Source organism: Phodopus roborovskii, unplaced genomic scaffold (genome assembly GCF_943737965.1).
Source record: "Phodopus roborovskii unplaced genomic scaffold, PHOROB, whole genome shotgun sequence".
NCBI lineage: Eukaryota > Metazoa > Chordata > Mammalia > Rodentia > Cricetidae > Phodopus > Phodopus roborovskii.
In genome coordinates, this window is record NW_026126433.1 from 48,610,183 (window position 1) to 48,636,190 (window position 26,008).

At 39.3% G+C, this 26,008-nt stretch overlaps 1 protein-coding gene across 1 annotated transcript in view; it reads right to left on the reverse strand.

Moving 5' to 3' along the window:
- Positions 1-26,008, reverse strand: part of Smyd3 (SET and MYND domain containing 3) — a 504,787-nt gene that overhangs the window by 357,995 nt on the left and 120,784 nt on the right. The window lies entirely within an intron of this gene.

Here is a 26,008-nt window from a genome sequence, read left to right on the forward strand (position 1 = left end):
ACACAGACAAATGACTGACAAACTGCCAACACGGGCAGGACAGTTCAAATTTCCTGCTTCTCTGAGAAGTCTGGTGGACACTCTTGGATGTCCCAATGTTATAGAGGAACTTTGGGTGACTGTCCAGGCAGCAAAATGTGTAAGGAGTAGTGTTTTTCTCCTGCCGCCTAGTCTTGTCCTGCCACCAGGCCAGCCCCAAATAATACACAGAGACTCTGTATTTGATATTATGCTGTTGGCCTGGTTACTTGTTACTTATTGGCTATCTCTGTCTTAATTATTAACCCATTTCTTGTATTTCCACGTGGTCTCCTTACTGGGGAGTGTGGCAGGTGTCTGGTCTCTCCATCTTGGCTCTTTTATTATTCTGTTTTTTTTTTTTTTTTCTAATTTTTGAGACAGGGTTTCTCTGTGTAACTCTTATCTGTCCTGGAATTTACTCTGCATACCAGGTTTACTTTGAAATCACAAGATCTGCTTGCCTCTGTCTCTCAAGTACAGAGATTAAAGGCATGTGCGGCCACACCCAGCTGTTCTCTGTCCTTTTAAAACCACTTTTTTTTTTTCTCTCCCAAGCCTACATATTTTTGAAAACACACTGTAAACATTTAGAGGTTTTTCTTAATATGAATCTGTCTTTACTGTAAATCTTTATCTTCGTCTGGCCACAAGTCTTCATCTGTTAAACAACAACATTACTAAATGAAAGTCATAGCTGTGTCAGCTGCAATTTATCAAAGATGGCAGCAGGTACTTTTATCGCCAGCAATGAAAGCTGTGGTCACTGCCCTGGTCAACACTGCCATCCAGCAGGCATGCTGCTGGCTTGGAGATGTGGTCACTGCCTTCGTCATCTCTCATACACACCAATAAATTGTTAGCAATGCTTTTTTAAAGCCATGCGGTTTTTTGCCACTTATGCTGAGTCAGGAATCTTCCCTTAAAGGAGCCGCACAAATATCTGCTTGTCTCTCGCAAAGCAGAGTACAACAGAGAAAAATGCTGCTACCAAGAAACCTTGCTTGTCTCAGTTTTTTTTTTTTTTTTTTGTCTGTAAAACCCTTTTTTATGCTTTTGTTAAATTTTAAGTGGAAGTTCTTATTACCCAAGTGGGCGCCATTTGTAAGGAGTAAGGTTTTTCCTCCCGCCGCCTAGTCTTGTCCTGCTGCCGCACCAGCCCCAATTAACACACAGAGACTCTGTATTAGATATAATTCTGTTGGCTCATTACTAGTTTCTTATCGGCTAGCTCTGTCTTAATTTTAACCCATTTCTGTTAATCTAGTATTTCCATGTGGTCTTACCAGCGAGAGACGGCTGGCGGTTCTATTCTCTCCAGACTCTCCATCTTACCTCCTCCCTACTACTTCCTCTTTCCTCCTTGTCTCCTAGTCCCACCTATCTTGTTTTCCTATTGGCCAACAGTGCTTTATTCATTAACCAGTATGAGAAACATATACAGAATGACATCTCCCATCAAAAATGTTTATGTCAATTCTAGAGTTTATATGTTATCTTTCTGAGGTCTCTGATGGAGTTAAGACAGACAGTTATGGTTATGGTTTCCCTCGGTTATGATAAAAGATAAGTTACACTCCATGGATGCTCACATCCTTTATATGAGTGGCACAGTGCCTACATGTGATCTCTGTTCATCCCCTCCCCACTTTAAATCACTTCTAGATTACTTATGATAGCAGTTACAATATAAATGTGATGTCCGTTGCTGTTGTATTGTTAGGGATTGTCAAGAAAAATGTTTGGGTACAGTACAGATGCAATTTTTCCCCAAATATTTTGGGTTCATCTTTGGATGGATGTGGCGTTCAATATATAAGGGGCCCCCTAAACAGTATGCAGCAACAGTAAGAAGCTACTGGTCTGGGGAAAAGTACACCAAGGCATCAAGGCAATATTTATCTGATGAAAGAGCTTATCATCAGCAAATAACTACACGAATAATTCTCCAGTCCAGCACATACTTAATTTTTAGTATTTGAGATACTGGTCTTACAAATGCCAGGCCCATACATCTAGGTTGCAAAGAAAAGGCCATGAAAACCCACAAAGATAACATGGGAATATATATAGTAGCTGGAGGCTATTTCTCATGAAGATTAGTAGCCAGAAGTAATCATTTCATGTCCAGTCTCACATATAAACTATGAGATAGTGACATTTCACATGCAAACTATAGCTAGTAGCAGTTTATCTTTGCAACCAGCTACAGGGGAAAGGGACATAAAGTAGTCTACAAAGCCTACCTAGTAACTAAGGTCAAATAAATGCATATCACATTTCCAGATTCTTCTAGCCTACATCAATACAAACTGTGAGAAGTAGTAAGTTTAGCTCAAAGTACTGGTCCACCACATCAGAATCAAGAGCTAAACCTTTTGCATGCTATATAATTTATCCTCTCCCATTGTCGTCATCAGTCAGGAAAATTTACTGAAGATATCTGTCTACTTTTTTTTTTTTTAAACAATCTTCTGGTGTAGGTTAGAATTTGAAGTGTGGGCGCGCGCATGTGTGCCTGAGTGCGTGCGTGCGTGCGTGCGTGTGATTTCCTATTCTCCCTGTGCTTTACAAAGAAGCAAAAGCTACTATGCTCACTGCTTAAACTGGTATTAAACTGACCCCTGGTGGCCTTGTCTCTACTGCTTGTACACTTATTAGGCACTACAATATCTAACCACACACCACAGTTGAGCCTGCATTTGATCAAGCTGCCACATCAAAACAAAGACTTCAGGGAAAGACAGCTAGTAGAGCAAAGGTGCACTCCTCCGGCCTTTGGAGCTTTTGCTTACAGAGACCCCATGACTAAAGCCACTCTACCATTCCACAGGCATGTTTCCATAGCCACCAATTTGCCCTACTATTTTGTTCACTCTACAGACATTCACAGGTTTCTGAGAGATTGGATAGAGAAAAGGTGTTTAGAAGCATGTCACCTGTCCTCGGTGTAGGTGCTCACAGTGTCGGCAAGTCATAAGAAAGCACATTTCAGAATTAATTTATGGCAACGGACGGGTGGAATGGCACAATGGTACAATAGGCCTCACTGAACTCAGGATACTTGAGCTTCAGCCCTGACCCAACCCGCAGAATATTTTTCTCTTTAGTTTCTATGAAGCCTGTTGTTAGGAGTAAAAGTAGCTGCTCTTTTTGACAGCCTCCTAGGTGTCAGATACTGGTGAGGACCTTTCCAAACTGCTGTACTTGCTCCCATGGATGGCGCCTTCTATGCTCATGCTAGTTGCATGAATGGAAAAATTGTGATTGTAAGCTGATGACAGCACATTGCAATGACTTTATTTCAAACAGGTGCTCCTCTCTACAAAAGCTGAGTACCTTTAAGGTGAGGAATTATGCCATTGTTATCTCTGTATTCTCCAAAACTAGAGCATAGCCTAGTAAGTAGTAAATACTCAAAAAAATAAAAAAAAGAAAAAAGAAAAAAAAAGAAGGAAGAAAGAAAGAAAAGACAGAAAAGAAAAGACCGCCTACAAAGACTAATGTTGAACTTAATACATGTTGTTCACATCCTGGGCTTAAACATTATAGAAGGAAAAGGCTTTAACTCCTGAACACAGGTGGTCTTTTGTTCCTACAGCAGGAGGAGGGGCCCCATCATGACATGGCCCAACAGAATGCTCTAGAACAGAGGTTCTCAACCTGTGGTTTGCAACCCACCTGGGCATCCAAAGGCCCTGTCATAGAGGTCGAATATCAAACATTTTCATTACGATTCATAACAGTAGTAAAATTATAACTATAAAGTAGCAATGAAAATAACTTGACAGTTAGGGACCATCACAACATGAGGAACTGCATTAAAAGGTCACAGCATTAGGAAGGTTGAAAACCACTGCTCTAGAGACACAGCTCCTACTCAACAGTTGAGTCAAACCACAAAAGGGCTCTAGCACCGGCGGTCAAGGCTGCTTCCGAATGTCAACCCATTGTGTGCTAAGAGAAAGCAAGGAGAAAGCAGTGTGTGAACTCTGCTATGTTTGTATGATGCCTACAAAGTCAACTACCGAAAAGATATTTCTGCAAGATGCAGAGAAAGTATATCCAGTTTTGCAGACCAAGCAATGGAGATTGAACACAACACAATGCAGAAATCCCAAATCTCAGTAAAAAAAAAAAAAAAAAAAAAAAAAAAAAAAGCTACATGTGGTTTGTTTTTGTCTTTTTGTCTTACCTTTTTTTTTTATTTTCCTCAGAACTTCAGATAGATGAAGATAAATGAAGTACAGTGAGTGGCTGAACTCAGTGATTGGCTGCAGATGATCTCTGAATCACCATTATTGTTATGTAAGCATTTTTAATACTGCTCCTAGCAGACGAGACGTCTGTTCCAACATATGTTATGAGAAAAATGATAAAAATTGTACTCATGACTAAAATTGCTAAACAATCAACAAATGCTACTAAAAAAATATCATAAATCAATCTGGTTTGTGTCCACTGTTAACTATCTAACCAAAATGAACACTGATTTCTGGACCCAAAAGAAAGAATGAGTGCATATTCTCAAGACTGTCAATACTTTCTCTGTTGGACCTCTCTGTACCAAACCTCACTGCAAATTCACTCCTGGAATGTATGAAACTAAGTCACTGGTGGTGGCACAGACCTGTGCTTCTAGCCCTTGGGAGGTGGAACCAAGTGGACAGGAGCTCTAGGCCAGCCTGGGACACATATCAAGATCACCTGTCATTTTTAGCAAGTCATTTGCCTTTCTATATAGAATAAGTAAGATTTCAGAAACTGTAAAGCCAAGAACCCACAAAGGGCTGAGCACAGAGCCTGCAGCATTAGTGTGTGATATTATCATTACCACCACAATGTCCTGCCCTGTCCCCTCCTGCTGTTCTTTACCTTAGGATCTAACTCTGAATACACAGGAACTTGGAGTCCTTACACTATCTAAACTGGGTTTCAACTGTATTAAATGTGTCATCATGCCTTCCTCCTCACCACACCAGCAACACAGGAAGACCTCTTTGTTCTCCCAGTAGATGGAACTCCTACTATATACACCTACACATTAATCGTAAAGGCAACTTGAGGCCTCAAACTGGAATTTAATTAGTTCCTAACTTCAACTATTCTGCCCAGTAGGCCCCTTAATGGCACTTGCTTCTTCTGTGAGATCAGATGAAAATCTCATTGCCACACCTACAACACCAAAAGCCCAAGACCACTGTTCTACTTCAGCCTACAGCAGTCACAGAAACCTACCAGCATTCCTGCTTGTCACACTGTTAAAACATATATCCCCCACTATACACACAATCGAGTCATAACCAAAAACCACCTCCAAGTCCAGGTTTCAGGACCCACGATAACTGTGACCTATGTGCAACCTCCAACGGTCCAGCTTCCGTAGCTGATGTGAAAATGACAAAATGCATTTACGTTGCCTAGCACATCCAAAGTAGTTAAAAGAGCAAATCAATGAGAAACAATAAAGGAAAACCTGACTTGGGGGAGGGAAAAAAGACTCCATGAATTCCTCAGAAACGAATTCTTGGGCGAGTCCTTCCTCAGCGCCAGCATCAAGGACAGGAGCACACCAGACTGTCACAGGCTGAGGATCAGCTACTTCAGCAGTTAGATTAAGATTTCCCAACAGGCAGGAGCCACAGCACTTCTGCATCTAGCTTAGGTTGCAGATACAGCAGATACAGGGCAAAGAAAGCACCTTGCTTGGGATTCCTAAAGTCAGCACCCCTGGAGCGCTCCAAGAGTCATGGGGTCATTCAGGTAGACTCTGGATGTCACCAACACTGAGATAAATTTCCAGTCTCTGAGGATCCTGACTCAAAAGCAAAGCGTGTTCTCTCCCTGGCTCACTCTTTCTCACCCCTCCCCTCTGCTTCGCCCTCAATGGCTTAATAAAGGAGAATAATAAAATCTTGCTTCTGGCACATGCTAGCACTTTCCAAAAAAAAAATCTAATACTCACAAATCATCATACTACTCCTGTCAATATCTCTTAAAAGCAAGTATTTTTTCATTGTCTTATATTTCAAATTTATTTTATTTGAAATTTGCCATACAAATTATTTGCCCAAGTTTTCACACAATGTCAATTTCTAAGTGTAAGAGTTATGACTGATGTTCTGTACTCTATCAACTCCCGGGATAGCTGGGCAAAATCTCTTTTAGAAATTTGTCTGTAGTAACAACTAATCCATAAAAATGTGAATACTGAGACACTGTTTATGTTAATCTATGGTATTCGCCTAATTCAGGAGCTGGCAAATAGCAGAAACTTCTCTTTTGTTGACTATAGACTTAGTCTGCTGCCTACTAAATGTGTGATAATCAAACTTTTCGACGCCAAATTCAAATGAGAAGAATTTTTCCACTAACCTCCACTAAAACTACAGCTGTAGCCAGGTGTAGTGGCTCACACTTTTAATCTCATCATGCAGGAGGCAGAGACAGAATGATCTTTGAGTTCGAGGCCAGCCTGGTCTACATTGTGAGTTCTAAGTCTACAAGGGCTTTGTCTTAAAAAAAAAAAAAAAATAGTTACAGATCTTTAGAAAATATTTCCCAAAATTATAAGATAAATAATTTTAAATGTACTTATTTTGATTTGGTTGGTTGTTTTTATTTGCTTGTGTTTTTTGTTTTTTTTTTTTAAGAGAGAAAAATAGAAAGCCTATGACTGTCATATTGCTAGTGGCCAGGATTCTGAAAGTGGCTGTGGATTCACTTATAGGGTCCACAGCAGAAATCCACAGCAATACCAGGCCAGTAGTTAGACAGAAGAGCACCTTAGTAGGGACTACATATACACATACATACATACTACATACATGCATACATATGGAGACGCACAAACAGAGAGAGAGAGAGCAAGAGAGAGAGAGAGAGAGAGAGAGAGAGAGAGAGAGAGAATATGCAGGGAAATATGTCTACAAGAATGCAGGGAAATCCCCAAACTATCAAGATAGATGTTGAGTCACCATAACTGTGTGGGTCTATGAAGAACAGAATGTGACAATCATGACTTAGCACGATGAAGTACACAAACCTAAAAGAACCCAACCCCCTGGTGACAGAGCAAGGTCCTCTCTCCTGTACAGGAACATTTGAAAATATTGCTGAAGAAGATAAAGCATTTACCACACAAGCTGGAGACCAGAATGTAGACCTGCAGAACCCACAAAAATGCTTAGGGAGGCTTGGCAGCCTCCATAATCCCAGCCCTTAGGCAGACATGGAATCCCTGGGGACATTGGCTAGCTAGGTCAGCCAGAATTGGTGATCAGTGAGAGACCCTGCCTCAATCAATAAAGTGGAGAATGACTAAGGAAAAACACTTCACATAAACATTTGGCCTACACACACACATGAACACATGTGCACATACACACATATGCAAACGCAAGTGTTTGTGCGCGCGCACACACAGGGCTACAGAAGAAAAAAAAAGCACAGTGAAGTACTATATTATGATGAAAATGAAGATAACCTCAAGAGGGTATAAAAGTTTCCCACAAAAAATGAAGACAAGTGATCCCCCCATTTTCTGTAGTTTATCTTCTGTTACTAACAGTCCTTTTCACTTATTAAAAATTGTTAAAAGAGGGGCTATGTGTCCCAGTGGTAGAACATTTTCACCTAGCATACATGAGTCCTTACATATAATCCCAAAACAATAATATAATTTTAAGCAAGGTAGTTTGAGGTCAACCTGGCTATGTACTAAATAATGAATGAGTTGCAGAATAGACAGGACCACATGGCAAATCCATGTCTCAAAAACTAAACAAATGGCTGGGTGTTGGTAGTGCACGCCTTTAACCCCAGCACTTGGGAGGTAGAGGCAGGTGGATCTCTATGAATTTGAGGCCAGCCGGTGCTACAGAGCTAGTTCCAGGACAGGCTCCAAAGCAATACAGAGAAACCTTGTCTTGAAAACCAAAAAACACTGAACAAATTAATTTAAACATAGCTACCTGAAATTTCTGGTGTTGATATAATAGAAAAACTTACATATGAACTCTGTGTTTATATTTCTGCTTTTGCTTCTGTTCCATTTCTGAAGCTAAGGGAAGAGCTCAGAGTTCTCCAGCCAAGGCTATGGGGGGGGGGGACATTCTTACATTACTGATTCCCTAGAATTCCTCCACAGAAGAGTTCCTTGTGAAGGGAATCCATCTACAAAGACATTTACTTATCCAAACACAAAACTGGCTGACAAAGACAGGCTTGGCTTCTGAACATAAGAACATTGGACACATCAGCACACTGTTAGGGTCACATTCACTGGGCAATCCTTCATGGCACTTATTTTAAACCAAAGTCTAGATTTTAGTTTTATCACTACCAATTTATCACTACCAATTATAGACAGCAAGTAGAATGGCAAGAGGAATAAAAGCAATCAGGCCTCCTATGACAGAGTAAAAAAATATAAAGGATATATACGTTCATACCCAACCCACACACACAACATTTCTTTCTCCTTCCCCAGCTTGAAGGGACAGGATCTATCAGTATTCTGAAGCGAGCAAAAAATCAGACATAGACACTCCTCAGAATTTACCACACTTACACTTTGATCAACAGCTACACACTTCTGAAAAGAACTCACAATTAATGAGTATCTCCCAGCATTATATGCATCTTTTATAACAGGCCAGTTTTCCACAACATAAAATGATACATGCAGTCCTCTACTTAAAAATATAAGGCCATTGCTACTTGTGGCAATACAATTAAGGAAGTTTTGTTGTTTGTTTGTGGAAGCTGGATTGGTAAGACACACTTCAGGCTGCATAGCCCAGATTGCTCTTCAACTTCAGTACTCCTGCATTAGTATCAGCATTGCTGGAACTGCAGACATTGTATCATCTTTGACTCCAAAACAAATTTTGCCTTAAGTAAAAGAAAAAAAATAGATGGACATTGGCTAATAAAGAGAAAAGAAAGGCTGAGGATGCCATTATTTACAAATCTACAAAACATCAACAACCGCTTACAAATCTACAAGACATCAAAAACCATTTGGTCAAGTTGAACATCAGTTACAAATTATGTGTACAGCTTGCTAACAAATTAGAGAATTGTTCCCTCTTGGTTGCTTTCCTGGCTACTTGTAAGATAATATCCGTATACAAATTTGCAATTCAAATGTGATGTCTTATGAGTACATTTTGTAGATCATGCTCGAAGAAGGGAGAAAGGAGTTAAGAGTTGCATGGAAAATATAATTTGCTGCTGGCTTTTAGCCAAAAATGCTAGACAAAATGTTTAGAGACCATGGGAAACTAAGCAAACTGAGATTATATGTAGACCTTCAAATAAGGGTACAAGTGAGTATTGCCTCAAATTATAAATTCATGAACTTAAAAATGTATCTCTTTTATTTACAAAGAGCAGAAAAAGAATTGACTTGGGAGCCCTTTGAGCACATTTGTCACAACAATGACAAAAGGCCCCAATGACTTAGACAACACAAGCAACCATATGCCTGGACCTATGTACAGCTGAGTTTACACGTTAAGTATAAGCTTTTATTTTCATACTTGAGAAAACATGCCAAGTATTCAATATTTATTATCACAATTAACTTGCAGAATGAGGAACCTAATTACAATAGAAAGAAAGAAATATTGGTCTTGGGGAAAAATGAATTTGATTATCACACATGTAGGTAGTAAAGGAGGCATTTCCACCTCCCACAACCAATCCAATATGTCTGTATCTTAAACTTACTGTAACTGTCACATATTAAAAAAGATATGATCACTATATGGGCAAATATATTGCTAATAAAAACTCACTCCAACATTCCAATCACTCAGCACAGCGCAATATAATTTTTGTAGACATATGCTGCACAAAAGCACTGAATGACATATTACAACCTTCCCTTAAAGTGCCAGGAACAGGTATTGGCAGCCCATTACTTGAGAGCATTCAAGGGCAGAAGGGCCATGTTAAACAGGAACCTGTAACAGAAAGAACTGAGAAATAATACAGATATTAGGCAGGGAAAGTAGGGTGGTAGCAGGAACACCCTTAAGTCTACGCATAACCACTGCTGAGAAAACAATCTTAGCTGGGGATAAGAGTTACCATTCATGCCTGGCAGAGGGATTGAGGACACTAGGAGAACACAGAATCAAGTAAGCAGGGCTCACGGGGGCTCACAGAGATTGAAGCAGCAGTCATGGGGCCTGAGTGGGTCTGAGCTAGGCCATCTGCATGGATGTTATGGTTGTTAGCTTGGTGTGTTTGTGGGACTGGGGGGGGGGTGTCTGAGTCTTTTGCCTGCACTTGGTATCCCTTTCCTCCTACTGGGTTGCCTCACCCGGCCTTAGGATGAGGGTTTGTACGTAGTGGATGTCCCTGGGAGACCCGCTCTTCTGAAGGGAAATGGAGGAGGAGTGGATCTGGTAGGGAGGGGAGATGAGGCAGACTAGGAGGAGGGGGGGGACTGCAGTCAGGATATATTGAAAACAAAAGAAATAAATAATTTTAAAAAGAAAATAATTAATTAAATCTTTAAAATGACAGGGGAAAAAAGATTCAAGGCTGAATGCATAAATCAGGGGGGGAGTGCTTTCCTAGCTTGTACAGATCACAAGGGTTTAGTCCATGGCACCAGAAGAGAAAACATAGACGATTGAAAACAGATGCATGAGTTGGGAACCTCTGCAGATAAAAGCATGGAGGGTCCCAAACACTAATCTCAAACCACCTCACGTCAGATGAATAAAGGTCCACCTCTGTTACCATGTCCGTACCACAAAAAGGAGTGTATGGGGCTGGAAGTGAAACTTAGTGGCAAGGGGAATGCTTAATAAGCCAGAGGACTGTGGTTCAATCTCATTACAAATCAAAACCAAATAAAAATCACTTGTGCTGGCTAGTTTTTGTTAACTTGAAAAGGCTGGGGTCATCCAGGAGGAAGGAACCTCAATTTAGTGGGCAAGTCTGCAGGCATCCTTTTTAATGACTGATGTGGGAGAGCTCTGCCCACTGTGAGTAGGACCGCCCCTGGGCAGGTGGTATATAAGAAATGAAGCTGAGCAAGCCACAGAAAGCAGGACAGTAGATAGCCTCCCCTGGGTCTCTGGCCAGGTTCCTTTGAGCTCCTGCCCTGGCTTCCTTTGATGATGGACTCTAAACTACAACTCTGCAAGTTGGTTTGGGACCCTGTAATATTTTTAAAAATCAAAAGGGAAGCATGCATGGTACACTTGCTTTTATGATGGTAATTACAACCTCACAGAAAAGATATTATGAAGCCCTAGGCTGGTTAATACCACTTGTTCCCTAACATTACACCCCTCCCTGCCTAGAGAACACCTTATTCAATCAAGAACTCAGACTGTGTAGGTACCCCTAGGCTGTGTGAGTCACACGGTTTGCTGATGTGCTTCCCCAACCTCACTTCTGAGTTGTATGTATTTTGCAGATTCACCGGCCACTTGGTGAACCTCAGGAGGCTGCTTTACAGTAAGAGGGCGGAGTGCCCTTTATTAAACTGACTTAAGGAAATATGAACAGGCAAGGTTAAAAAAAAAAAAACTAGACAGCTGTGGACTCTAAGTGACATGAGGCATACATACACGGAGCTAAGTGGCTGTCCTCCCACTGAGACTCCTCCTGAAAACTGGCCACCCCACATGGGGAACAGCCTGTACGGGGAACAGTAAATAAAGGGAACAGCACACTGGGAACAGTCCTTGCAAGGAACAGCCCACAGCTGACTCCAGGAAAGCATCTATTCTGGGATTCACAACCAAATCCCCTACTGTCAACTTCTCAGAACTCTCACTTCATCACTAATAACCCTTTCACCCACTCATTGTTAATGTTTTATTTTCATTGGTTCTTTAAGAGACACTAAGAGAAAGCAAGAACTCTACATTGGCCTCCCAACTAACACTTTAGGCTTTTCATCCATTCCTAGTCAACTTTCTCACAAAGGTCCCAGCATTCATCACACTAAGGTGCTGTAGCAGAGAGCAACCAACACATGATTCCTTACAACCAACTCAATTAACAGTTGGCAGTCCTCATCTTCAGTGACCTCTTTAGCAGCTGAACAGCGGAACTCCTCGAGGCATTGCTGTATTGCTATCTCTCTAGGTATGCAGCAATCATCTTTGCTAACTTCTCTTTCTCAGCTTTGCTTAAGCATCCCTGTTCCAATGGTTTACTGGTTTTCTTTATCTATGCGTGTAGGTGTGGCATTGTGCATGTATGGTGAATGTCTACACATGTATGGGCACAGTGTGGGTTCATGTGCAAGTCATGTGTGGACATGCACACAAAAGCCCAAAGCTAATGTCAGAAGTCATCCTCCATAGTTCTACTTTATACATTGAGGCAGAATCTCTCAATCAAACCCAGAACTCATAGATTTTGTTAATCCCGCTAGTAATCTTGCTCTCAGGATCCCCTGATCCTACCTTCTAGGTGGAATTAAAGGTAGAAAACCACATCCATCATGCACTACATGGGCTCTGGGAATCTGAAGTCATGCCTATACTTGCTCTGCAAGTATTTTAACCACATCAGCCCCAGAGACCTCTCACCAGCCTCCCAAAGTTTTGTACCCATGGTTCTTTTCACTTCTACTGTAACAGTTTCAGCTAGCATCGATACTATTTTAAGTTTTCAATTCTTAATTTCATGCTTAGATCTTTTCCTGGGGAAGTCCATCCCCCAGAAGTTGTGTGAGTAACTGTGATGTGGACAAATCAGTTTAGTTAAATTTATTAACGTCTTAGTTAAGTTTACTATTGCTGTGAAGAGACAACATGACCATGGAAAATCGTATAAAGAAAACATTTAATTGGGGGTGGGGAGCTGGCTTACAGTTTCAGAGGTTCAGTCCATTATCCTCATGGTGGGGAGCGTGGCAGCATGCAGACAGACCTGGTGCTAGGGCTGAGAGTTGTACATTTTGATTCAGAGGAAACAGGAAGTCAACTGACTGTCACACTAAGGGAAGCTTTAGAAAAGAGACATCAAAGCCCAACCCACAGTGAGCACTTCTTCCAACAAAGCCACACCTCCTAATATTGCCACTCCCTTTGGGGGCCATTTTCTCTCAAACCACCACACCCCATAAACATCTCATATGTAAACTGGAAACACTGTACCTTTCTCTTATTGTTATTGATATGGTTAGTTTTAATTGTCAACTTGACACACTCTGGAATCCACTAAGAAAACAGGCTCAATAAAGGATTGTTTAGATAAGGTTGGCCTATGGGTATGTCTGTGGGGAAGTGTTGGATTAAATTAATTGATGTTGAGACCCCCATCTTAGCTGTGGACAGTACCATTCCCTGAGCAGGATATCCTGACCTGTGTAAGCATGGACAACTGGAGGAAGAAGAATAATGCAGGCATCTGTCCTCTCTACTATGATCATGGACATCTCTGTGATCACCCTCTCTGCTCTGACTATGGACATCTCTGTGATCATCCTCTCTGCTCTGACTATGGACGCCTCTGTGATCATCCTCTCTGCTCTGACTATGGACGCCTCTGTGATCATCGTCTCTGCTCTGACTATGGACGCCTCTGTGATCATCGTCTCTGCTATGACTATGGACATCTCTATAATGTCCTCTCTGCTATGACTATGGACATCTCTGTGATCATCCTCTCTGCTCTGACTATGGACGCCTCTGTGATCATCCTCTGTGCTCTGACTATGGACGCCTCTGTGATCATCCTCCCTGCTCTGACTATGGACGCCTCTGTGATCATCCTCTCTGCTCTGACTATGGACGCCTCTGTGATCATCCTCTCTGCTCTGACTATGGACACCTCTGTGATCATCGTCTCTGCTATGACTATGGACATCTCTATAATGTCCTCTCTGCTATGACTATGGACATCTCTGTGATCATCCTCTCTGCTCTGACTATGGACGCCTCTGTGATCATCCTCTCTGCTCTGACTATGGACATCTCTATAATGTCCTCTCTGCTATGATAGCCTCTGTACTTTCCTGCCACCTTGCCTCCCCTAATGATGAGCTATAAGCTGGAACTGTGAACTATAATAGACCCTTTGAACTATAAGTTGTTCTTGTTGATATATTTTGTCACAGCAACTGCTAACAAAAGTAAGACAGTTCCTTATAGAAGGTAAATGAGATGATACATAAATTCAATATGATGTATATTTACTATTACTGTGTTTTCTGTATATAAAAAGCAATAATTTAATAAAAGCAAGCCCATAAGGCAGAGATTAATGTTCCTACTTACAACTCTGAAACCAGTTTCAGGGAATCCAAGCAATATTATAAGACCTACTGCAGTGAATAAGCAGCCAAGCTCTGTGATGCCAGAGAAAGAGATGGGATCCCCTTTAGCTTGACTCTCTTACAGCTCTCACTGTTATCTAACCATGAGAAAAAAAAAAAAACAATGCCTGCAGCTAAGAAAGTATAAGTCTCCTAAGATAGTACTAGAGCCACTGATTAGCAAAGGTTATAAATGAACTGCTTGCTTCTAAATCAGAGCAATTCTGTTTAGACCCAGCGCACAATTCCAACTCTAAGAGAAAACATAAAGTTTTCACCATCAGGAAAAGGCCCCCAATGTCATAAGTTTTGCTTCAATAAGTAAATTCTAACCAAAAAAAAAAAAAAAAAAAAAAAAAAAAAAAACTCTGCCAGGTTGCCACGGCAACAATCTATTTGTGATCATGAGTCTGGTGGTATTCTGTAATATTTCTCCCAAGGAAAAGTAAACTAGATATATCTAAGGAATTTAATAAAAATATTTGCTGGACGGAAAGCCAAGATATGACAGTTTTTAGGCACTATGACAGTATTTAAATTTACAACATGAGACCCTGTGGTTATAATACCAGTTCCATCAATAAAATTAAAAGATTTTGACCTTGACACCAATACAAGCTATAGCTATAAGATCCAGAAAACTCAAGTCTCTGAACAAGTAAAGTAAATCATTAAACAACTGAGGTGGCAGCCATGTAACAAAAAAGTCAGAATTCATCAAAAGAAGAATAAAATCAGTCTCCAAAGAAGGGTGACCTATGAAGACCAACTGCTTCAGAAACACTCCACGGTTTGACTGTGTTTTGTTTTGGTGTATATATGTGCACACTAGGATACATATGGTTTGCTGAACCTTTTATATTGACCTAGAAAATATCAGAAGGACATAATCAAAATCAAGAGGAGGAGGGGAAAGAGACTGCTATCAACTGAGCAATTCTAAGGTCTGAACACAAAGGCTGCTCAGACAGATGGGGGCAATTTCTATGCAACAGTCAAAGCTTCAGAGATGCCTGTGAAAAGTATATGGATTCTTCACTCCTCTCAACTTGTTCGTACAACTATCCAAAGATGTTAACACTTCCTCTAACAACTTGAGCTGTAAGCAAATCGTTTCTTTGCAATGACTTTACACAACGGCAGAGGAATGCTGAGCGTCCTGAAAAATAACAAGAATAAAAAACTACAACTCTCTTAAGTACAATGATAAAAAATGGCTTTGAAAGAAAAAAATGCCAGCAAAAAACAACAGAAGAAACTGGGCCATACCTGCTGTAACCTATACAGGCAGTGTAGACATGTGCAAATTATTTACTTTTACAGATTCATATTTTACAAACATATATAATTGTAAAACATTTTATATTTTTTTTCTAAAATACAGTCCTGAAACTACATATAGTGGTATCTTCTGTATACAAACTCAATCTTCCCATTTTCAATAGAGAAAGTGTCACTCATCCCACTGAAGAGAATTAAAGATGTTGTTAATAATAACTAAGATTGCTGAGCAGTTGTGGCACACACCTTTAATCCCAGCACTTAGGAATCAGAGGCAGGCATTCTCTGTGAGTTTGAGGACAGCTTGATGTACAGAGGATTTCTAAGACAGCTTGGGCTATAAAGAGAAACTCTTTCTCAAAACCCTATAACAATAATAATAATAGTTAAGATTATAGCAAATGTTATATATACAATTAGATATTTTCAATTTTACTCAATTTGAACAAAATATTAAGTAATTAAATGAATAGCAAATCTATCCAGTAGCGGAACCATTTTCTTTAAAGGTAGTTCTAAAATAAAACGAGTTGTTGAAATGCTGACATGTTCAAAGGTTTCTGGGTTGCTGAAATTAGACCGAAGGAAAAAACTAAGTAAAATACAGTAAGGGAAATGTGTCATATGGATCTAAAGGAAAGTATAAGATGGTCATCAAAGCTATTTAATCTAGATGATGAGATGTGCATAATGAATAGCAACCAGTTAGAAATACTGGGTTGTAACTCCGGAGAGTGATCTGAAATAGGTAATAGTTGGTTAAGAGTTGACTCTCCACAAGAGGACATTATGTAAGAAAACAATGCAAAATAGAGAATGAGAGAGACAAATAAACATCATCTTTGGGGGGAGCAGCGATATTAACAGATGATGTTGCCAGGAGCAACATCATCGAGTCATGGAAAAATGATAAATAAGGGAACATCAACGGCATGTAAGTAAGCCCAAAGAAGTCAAAGAGAGCAGAAGGAATTGTACTCAGCACCTAAGGTGGAACTGTGGTCTTAATTTAGCACAGTGGGAGGTGTGAAAACTAGCCTAAAGAAAGTCAGTGAGTGAAGAATGGAGGGTACACCAAGCTTCCAGTCCTCTGCTCTTAGTGCTTAACATCAAGAATCTTCAACAGATGAAAGTGATTGTAGCATTCACATCACCCTTCCTGGGTAAAAGAACTCACAACGATCATCTTACTCAGAGCAGGAACTTGTCTTGCTTATGGCCAGGGGCAGCAATGGCTGATTTTTAAAAAGATCCTAATAGCTTACTTACAGGTCTTATCAAAGTCAAGAATATTCTGAAATTCAGGGACTGGAGAGATGGCTCATCAGTTAAGAGCACTGGCTTATCTCCCAAAGGACCCAGTTTCAATTCCCAGCACCCACATAGCAGCTCATTAATGGTCTGTAGTTCCAGTTTCAGGGGATCTAACACCCTCACTCAAGCAGGCAAAACACCAATGCACACAAAAAATAAATCACTAAAAAAAGAATATTCTGTAATGCATCAAAATCATTAATTTGTTGATTTTTCTAATGCGTGAATGCCACAGATCCATGGCATCACTCAGAGGAAGCTATGTGTCTACCTAGAATAGCATGGCTTTTTAATTAAATTAAAATTTTTTTCTTCCTAAGATTTCCATTTGAGTTATATATGTTATCTGCATTCATCCTTGCTTCATAGGACAATAACGTCCATATTTTAGAGGCACATAGTCACAATTTCTGTTTCTGCTAATGGGACATCTTGGATTTAAATGCCAATATTATCCAGAAATTATAACTACAACTGTGTTTTCCATATAATGAATATTCCATCATCTTTAATTTTGAATGAGTGGAACAGTAAACCGCTCTCTCTTGAAGCACCCTCTTCTGGAAAGACAGCAAACAATACACACTTTTCATTGTCTATTTCAATCCATAAGTTCCAAACAGTCCGAAATAGAAAAGAACTTCCAAAATAGGAAGAACACCCTTACTTAGAGAAACAATTAATACTAATTAGCGAATATTGCATCAGGCAAGAGGAAAGGCACTAAACCATAGCCGTATTCTATCAAAAATCACAAAAGCAATACATTGAAAACAATTCTAAATGTTGAATATTAATTTTTGTCTACAACAGACAAGCTAATGGACTGGTTTAAGTTCAAAGTCCCTGAATGTGGAAAAGAGCTTGAGTAGCATCAGGGCTTTCCATACAATTTACATGTCAGGCAGGGCCACCACACTCAGTTCAAGCATTCATATCAGATAATAGTGACAAGATGGACATTTTCTCCTGATAAGTCTAAGATATACTTCCACCAAATGAAAATGTTTGAGATTCAGTGGCTTTAAGAAGACAAGGCAAAATGTCAAAACTGCACAATGACAATGACTCATCCATCAGAATATGTAACATCCCTTACATTACCCTCCATCACTAAAGACAAAGAAACATGTCTACACTCAAAAGCCAGGGACAAATGCTTATGTCTTGTTATAATTGGCAGGGCCTCCAATTTTTCAGAGGGAGAAAGAGAAAGTTTAAAAATCTCATGGTTTTATCATGTAAATGTACAAGATTTAAAACCAGCAGAAACAAATAATTTAAAAAAAATTACAAAGAGACAATGCTTATATAATATATTAACACAGAAATAATTAAAAGAATAATGCAGTTTCTGTCTTAAGAGTATGCTTTTCACCAAAGCATGGTGGCACACACCTTTAATCCCAGCACTGGGGAGACAGAGGCAGGAGGATATCAATGAGTTCTCAGACAAATCTAGTCTACAAAGTGAGTTTCAGGACAGCCAGGACTGATACACAAAGAAACCCTGTCTCAAAAAAAAAAAAAAAAAAAAAAACACAGAAAGAGAGAGAGACAGGGAGAGGGAAAGGTGGAGGGAAGGGAAGGAGTAAGGGGAGGGGGAGGGAGAGAGAGGGGGGAAGAAGGGAAGGAGGAGGGAGAGAGAGAGAATGTTCTCACATAATTCTGGTAGAGTCTAAAACAATACATTCCATATTAGAAAACAACAATGCAAAATCTGATTCCACAATTTAATTTCTATTTCTATTTGTTTGTACAACGTTAAAAAAAGGAAAAGAAAAACACATTTGGAATTTAATAATACTTTTTATGTACATACTGGCGTTTGTAACCTAATAGGGTCAACTAGATAGATGTTAACATTCATACAAATGAAAGAGTTCACAACTACTGAAGGATGACCTGTAAAGAATGGGGTTTCTACAGAACTTGAATTTCTAGTCTAGGTTTTTATTTGCTATTTAAATTTTCTGTAATACATAAACGATTTTGTTCTGTTTTATTACAGTGGCAGCCTAGATAGGCCTTGAATTTATAATCCTTCTGCCTCAAGCTCCCTGAGCAGTTGGGATTACAGGCCCGAACAAATGCTTCAAAGAGATTATGATATGTCCTAACATGGTGGAAAATGTACATGTCTGCATGGGGTATGAGCAAAGCTGTGTGTACTAAAGGATGAGGTACTTAGGTTCTCAGAGGTGCTGATGGTAGTGTGATAGCTTATCTACAGTCTGCTCCTATCACAGACGGTATTAAGGAAATTACACAAAATTGCCTAACTGGGAAAATGGAAGGAAATTAACAAATTCTGATCAAATATTACCAGATGAGTATACTATGCAGCTTTTTCTAGAGGTGTTAGATGTAGCATTTATGAATTGAGCTTTTTTTTTTTTTTAATAGCTCTGTGATTTCTGTACTAAGAGCTGGCTTGGACTGAGAGGTATGCCATGTAATTCTGGCAAGTTCACTCCCTTACCTAAAGCTTCCATTTGTCTCCTATGATATAAGGATAATAACAAACTTACCAAGAACTCTTGTGAACATCTTTACTATAACATATGTAGGCTGTGGTACCAGCAACAGTCAACACCCAATGATGGTTCTTACCCTCCACTTCCAAGAACAGCAGTTTACATTTTCAATACCAATTACAGCAGGCTCAGGACCAAAGGCTGGGCTTTATTGCAAAGAAAGAAGAGACCAGCCTGTGTGTGAGTGGAGATTACTTTCTTTCTATCAGAATTCTAGTCATCCTAAGGATAGCTGATTTCCAGAAACAGAAGTACTCTCCTGATGATAAGTACTAGCCATGACTGTATGACAAATATTAAAATGAGAGCAGTTCATCTGGGTGGTGGTGGCACATGCCTTTAACCCCAGCAACTCGGAGGCAGAACCAAGCAGATCATTGAGTTTGAGGCCAACCTGACAGAGTGAATTCCAAGACAGCCAGGGACACAAAGAGAAATCCTGAAAACAGAAAAAACAAAGACCAGTTTCAAAAGGAAAACTCCATGAAGAGGTAACCCAAATCTTCAATTAAAGATGAATAAGAACTTGAAGGGAAAATTATATAAACTCTTACAAACAAACCAAATATGAACTGACAATAAATATAATACAATAACACCCACAATGAAACCATTACTTCATTCATCAATATAAAGTTATTTTTAAAGTATAATTTAAAAAGAAAAAGAAAGGCCTGGAGAGATGACTCAGCAGTTAAAAGTGCCTAGTTCTCTTGTAGAGAGAGGCCCTGGGTTTTATTCTTAGTGCCCATGTGAAGGCTCACAACCACTGGTAACTCTAATTTCTGGGGATCTGATGCCATCTTCTGGCCTCAGCAAGCACCAGGCATGCATGTAGTACAGACATACATGCAAGCAAAACACTTTTACACATAAAATAAAAAGCCAAAAACTGGTTCCCATATTCACAGCACAAACATTTTCATTATTCATAAGATCCAAATGGGCAAGCATTAGACAATTCCCTGTCCAATGTCCAATGCTTGTACTGAAGCCAAGATAAACCAAATGGGGCCTGTGGGACAACATGGGTCAAACTGAGTGCTAGGAGAATCCCAGGCTCCCCAGGAACCTGACAGAGAATACTTCCTATGAGGATCAGGGAGAACAATACAGACTGGGAATGCTCTGAAATCTCAGCTTAAACAAGTGGTCACTAAGTAAGATGTATTATCTGGCAAGTAGGAAGTAATAAAACTGTGTTTTAATAAGATACATGCACAAACTTCAGAATATCATGAGTCTGTTTTGTGGGAAATTATTGTGGCATGCCCAAAGGAACACAGCGTTAAGTTTGACATCTCCTAAGCTTTATCGTCCACTCAAAGACTAAATCATAAATAGTGAATTGTCAACTCCCTGAGGGCATCAGACATAGTTTTTTTATCTTTGTTTTCACGTTCCTTTGCACAGTGCCTGCAACATCATTGGCACCAAGTAAATGCCTGGCAAATACATGAATAAATAAATGGTTGTTGTGTGTGTATGTACTATGGATGGGATGTACTACGGAAGGGGATCATCGGTGAGCAAGGATGGTGGGGACACACACTAGGTGACAGGTCTTCACAGTGTCATTCTCAGCACCTGTCAGTGAGCCTTTGGAAATAAGATCCTGGATAAGCCAAGCAAGTCAAAGTACTGAATTCCCATGGTTACAGCTCAATTCAAGAAAGCCCCTTACCAGCAGGAAGTAGTTTGGAAAGAACGATGCCCAAATTCCCAAATATTGTCTATAAATGTTTGTTTTCATTTAAATGGACTTGGTTATATAAAATATATATATATATATATATATATATATATATATATATATATATATATATATTAAAAGAAAGTCAGCCTTACCCAGCCCAAGTCATAGCTAATCTGGGGGACTATGCTTAGGTAAACAAATACTTTCCCTCCTCTCTGTTGGATTTGGACCTATATTGGTCCACTGTTTTCCACCACAAGTAGGCTGGTGGTGTAAGGTCTGAAGCAATTCATGGAAGTAGAGTCCACCAAAGGAGAGAGACCAGATGCTGATGACATTGTCAGAAGTCCAGGGATTGGCCATGTAAATGGAGACATTTTTCACAGCCAATAGACTCTCTTTATGCTTTATTCAGTTTAAGTAAGATGGTGAGGGGAGTTTTAATTATATTCAGTTTAAGTAAGATGGGATTACAATGAAACAAATGAAACCTGGGCAGCATGCTGCCCTGCTCATAGTTCACTTTAAAAAGAGGACTTCCTCTTGGTCAAGTAAGTAGCTACCACGTGGAAAGTGAGCCAGCAAAGTCACAACTCCAGCTCTTACAACAAAAAGCTGAGCCTCGACTTTGAAGACGTTAGCAGGCATTGTGAGGAAGAGAGAAATGACAATAATATTCGGAGCACACACACACACAAATCTATGGTACAGGACCCAGAGCTGGTAACAACCTGAGGCTCCATAAACGCTTCTTTGATGACTAGGGAAGTAAATTCAAACCCATAAATTTATGTGGACTCAACAAAAGTTTTCTACATATATGAGTCTTCTAAGAAACATCATAGTATGAAAGGAGAAAAGCAAACAAGGATACTGTTAAAACACAGCATAGCCCACGGTTATGTCCTCAATGCACAGTCTACTACAGTCTTTCCAGTAAAGTGTATGTTCTGATGCCCTCAAAATGAAATTCTGATAACAAAAAGTATTATATTTGCTGGTACAGAATATACAAGTGAACATAAGGTACATTTTTACGATACAAAGAGACAAAGCAGACAATTTATAAAACTGCTTTCTGATAATACATGTTCTAAGTGATTTGGAAGTTATAGATTTCTTGGTAGGAAAACAATTAATCATTAAGGCTCACATACTACAGAATGAAAATCAATTGGAAATAACAAGTTTAGAATGTGCTCATGTGGCATTATACTAACTTAAAATATAAAATCAAAACTGTTTTAATGCAAATTAGATAAAAATACTTAGTAGAGAACAAATAATAATAATTTTACTGGTACACAAAATTAACATGCATGTGTCTAATAGTCCTATATTTCAAATCCTGGTAACTAAGAAAATAAAGTAACTAAGGAAAAAAAAAACTAAGATCCTAGTAACAAAGAAAATATAAAACACATTCAAAAGACTTCCTACATAAAATAAATATAGTAATAAATATCTATATAAAACATCCTAATATAATAAACTCGAAAAAATTTCTATGCAGGCAGCAACAGTGAAGGAGAAAATACAATTCAATTTTTAAAAAATAACTTCAAAGCATAAAACAAAATAATAAATTTGAAATGTTTTCATGTGCACACAGCTACAGAAGGACATAATAGTAAATGACTGGCAACAAAAGAACACAAGAAAATACATTTCCTGAGCATAAAAAAATAGTGAGAAGAAAATGCATTACAAATGTTTTATCATCTCATCTCAGCTGAATGGCTGTCCATAGCATGTGCTCGTCCAGCCTGTAGGAGTTGGGCATGTTCCCTGCAGCCCAGCCACTCACACCAGCCTCATAGTTGCCAGCATCTGCAAAGGACCACTGTGTTGCCTGATCTCTATAGGAATCTGTGACACTGGGCTTGAATTTAATGTTTTCTTCAACGATTCCACAGCTTTAAAGCCAAGGGCTACAAATTAATCCATTTTTATCTGAAAAGGTATAGCCCTATGATGAATCTTTCTGAATTATAGTTTTGTTTGTGTGTACCACAAAAAGATGTGAAACTTCCATCTTTGTTGACTTTGGGGGAAATGGATTAGGATAGGGCCTCACTGTGTAGCCCAGAAAGCCTAGAATCAACCATGTAGACCAGGCTGGCCTGGAACTCACAGATTCACCCGCCTCTGCCTCCCAAGGGCTGGGATTAGAGACATGTGTTAACCACATAGGTTGAAACTTTATTTGGCTGAGCTCTGGAGTAAGAGCTGCCTTAGACAGTTCCCAAGAAAGCACTGACACAAACGTTTGTCACCTTGCACCTCCTACAAGAGGCACAGCAGTACAGAAAGAATTCAGAGACAATCGCACAAGATGGGGATTGTGGATGACTTTATGGGAATAATGCATATTGACTCAAAAACTTACTTTCCTTGAAACTGCCTCAACCTTGTGTCAGAGAAATTGGATCTCTCACAGAGTGCAGTGTGGAGCTCCTCTTGGAGAAACAGTCTTTAGTGGGTGAAACAATGATTACAGAGTCGAGACGTCACAGGAGGTTCTAAGACCTCACAAAAACACAATTGCTGCTGGGACAATGTGACACTCAGTGACTTAAGAGAATTATAGAGGACCTCATTTCAGCACAGAGATCAGGATAAGAGTATCCTTGTTATCTTCACAGTAACACAAATTATCCTTTTAACATAAAATGTAAGGGGGCATGCTAATTTCACAGCTTTACTACAGCAGAAAAAAAAATGTTAATGTTCAAGTCTGACAGCTTCCATTTAATAACATGTAGATAAGGGACACTTCCTCATAAATATGTTAAAATTAATATTAGAGAAAGATGATAAGGGAAATAAGGCCATTTGAAGATTATAATTTGAAATTAACATGTGTGCTTCCACAGCCATATTTAGAAACTGGAGTTTTTTTTTTTTTTATTCCCACAGATTCCTTAATTAGAAAGTCTAATATAAATGAAACAAACACTTCAAGGTTCCTTTCTTGCAAAAGTATCTACAGTTACCACTCCTGTCTTAGCATGTGTGTAGGATAGTTAACCCTCTCCTGACCTATCATGGTAGCTGTCAACCAGGACGCAGCCTGCAGTTCTCACTACAACCGTCTCATAAGACTTTACATCTGATTAAAGAGCCACAGCACATGACTCCCGTGACTGTACTAACAACGAATCAGAATCAAAGGCCCACAACAATCAGGGTTGAGACAAAAATACTCATACTCAACCAAACATATCTTCAAAATTTACTGGAATCAAAGGTCCACAACCATCAGAGTTGAGACAAAAATATTCAACCAAAAAACATATCTTCAAACTTCACTGTAACTATGTAGTTGTATTCCTTAAATTAAAAATGAAATTTGAAAGTGTTTGTGAATATATTTTTCCCATTTTAATGGTCATGAATTAAATAAACCATGCTCCATATCCTAAACTGTAATATTTAAATGAACCATGAAGATGGGCCATCCAGCTTTTCGACAGATAATCACTGTAGTTTTGCCTTCCTGTGGTATGTAAGAGGTTGTAAACCAAGCACAAACACAAGCTTGCATGTCTAACTACAATGCAGTAAGTTCCCAAATTAAAACTCTCTGCAGCTTTTAAGGTAGAATACTATAAAATTAAGCCATACAAAGTAGTAATCACAGCAAACTTCCTCAGACCAGCTATGGATCACTTTGACTTCCTTTTCTCCTGGTTCTACACTTCCATTATAGACAGTCTTAAGTCCGCCAAGTCCTAATTCACTGTGACCCAGTGGCTCCTCCTGAAATACTTCAGAACATTCTAGCTACATTCAAAGCTGATCTCACAAAGTAACCATGGTAGAATTAATTTGAGTGTCAATTTGTGTGTGTATGTGTGTGTGGGGGGGTGTTAAGAACATAAATTTTTAAAAAGTAGCTGAGTATAAAGGATCATATCTGTGATCCCAATATTCAAGAAGCTGAGATAGGATAACAGCCGGGTGCTACATGTGAACTTGTCTCAAACTAAAATAAAGACAGTCTCATAAATGTCATCCATGTGAAAAATCAAACCACCACTGTGAGTTTCTAAATATTCAGTTCAATGGGGAATGGGGAATTTACTTAAGCAATTCTGACTTTTGTGTGCTGGCTATCTTCTTTCAGAACCACTTGCTTCACAGATGCCAGAAACTGAGACTTCTAGAATACCTCAGCTACTCTTTCTCCTCATGTCTTCAGACTCTGCCTTATCGTGTCAAAATAGGGAAGTAGAAAAGGGGCAGTCTTCAGCATAAGTGTGTGAAAGGTCAGCACAGGCACTCTCTGTTTGCTCCATCAATTAGATGCTGACAGCCTGAGCAGGCTTCTTTGTCTCAAAGAGAGTAGCTGAAGGTTCTAATCCACCCACCACTCCACCACAAGTGAACAGCAACTAGACATTAGAGGTGCCTTCTATTCACGTTATTTTGAGCGTCCTTTCTCTTTGCCCCTCCTTGTAGCCTGCCTCCTATCATTTTCAAGAACCAACAGATTGGTCAGATCATTACATTCTATATGTTTACATTGAAAACTCACATTATACTGCATAAATATATACCACTATCATGAGTCAACTAAAAAGAAAACAGAACTTAAGAGACGATGGAGAGCACATCTCACTCACTGGAACTGGTGGGTTATTATAATTACTTTTAATGGTCTTTGTAGCAAAATAATAAACACAAAATTAAAAGCAGTCATGCATAGCATATATTACTTGAAAATCTTGCTTACAAATATTTACTTTCTACAAACAATAGATCAAATTGTGCAGACTGAGGAAAATGTGAGCTCAACAAGATCCATGATGAATCTCACTGCTCAGAAAGAATTGTCCTAGTAAATTCATCTCCCTTTTT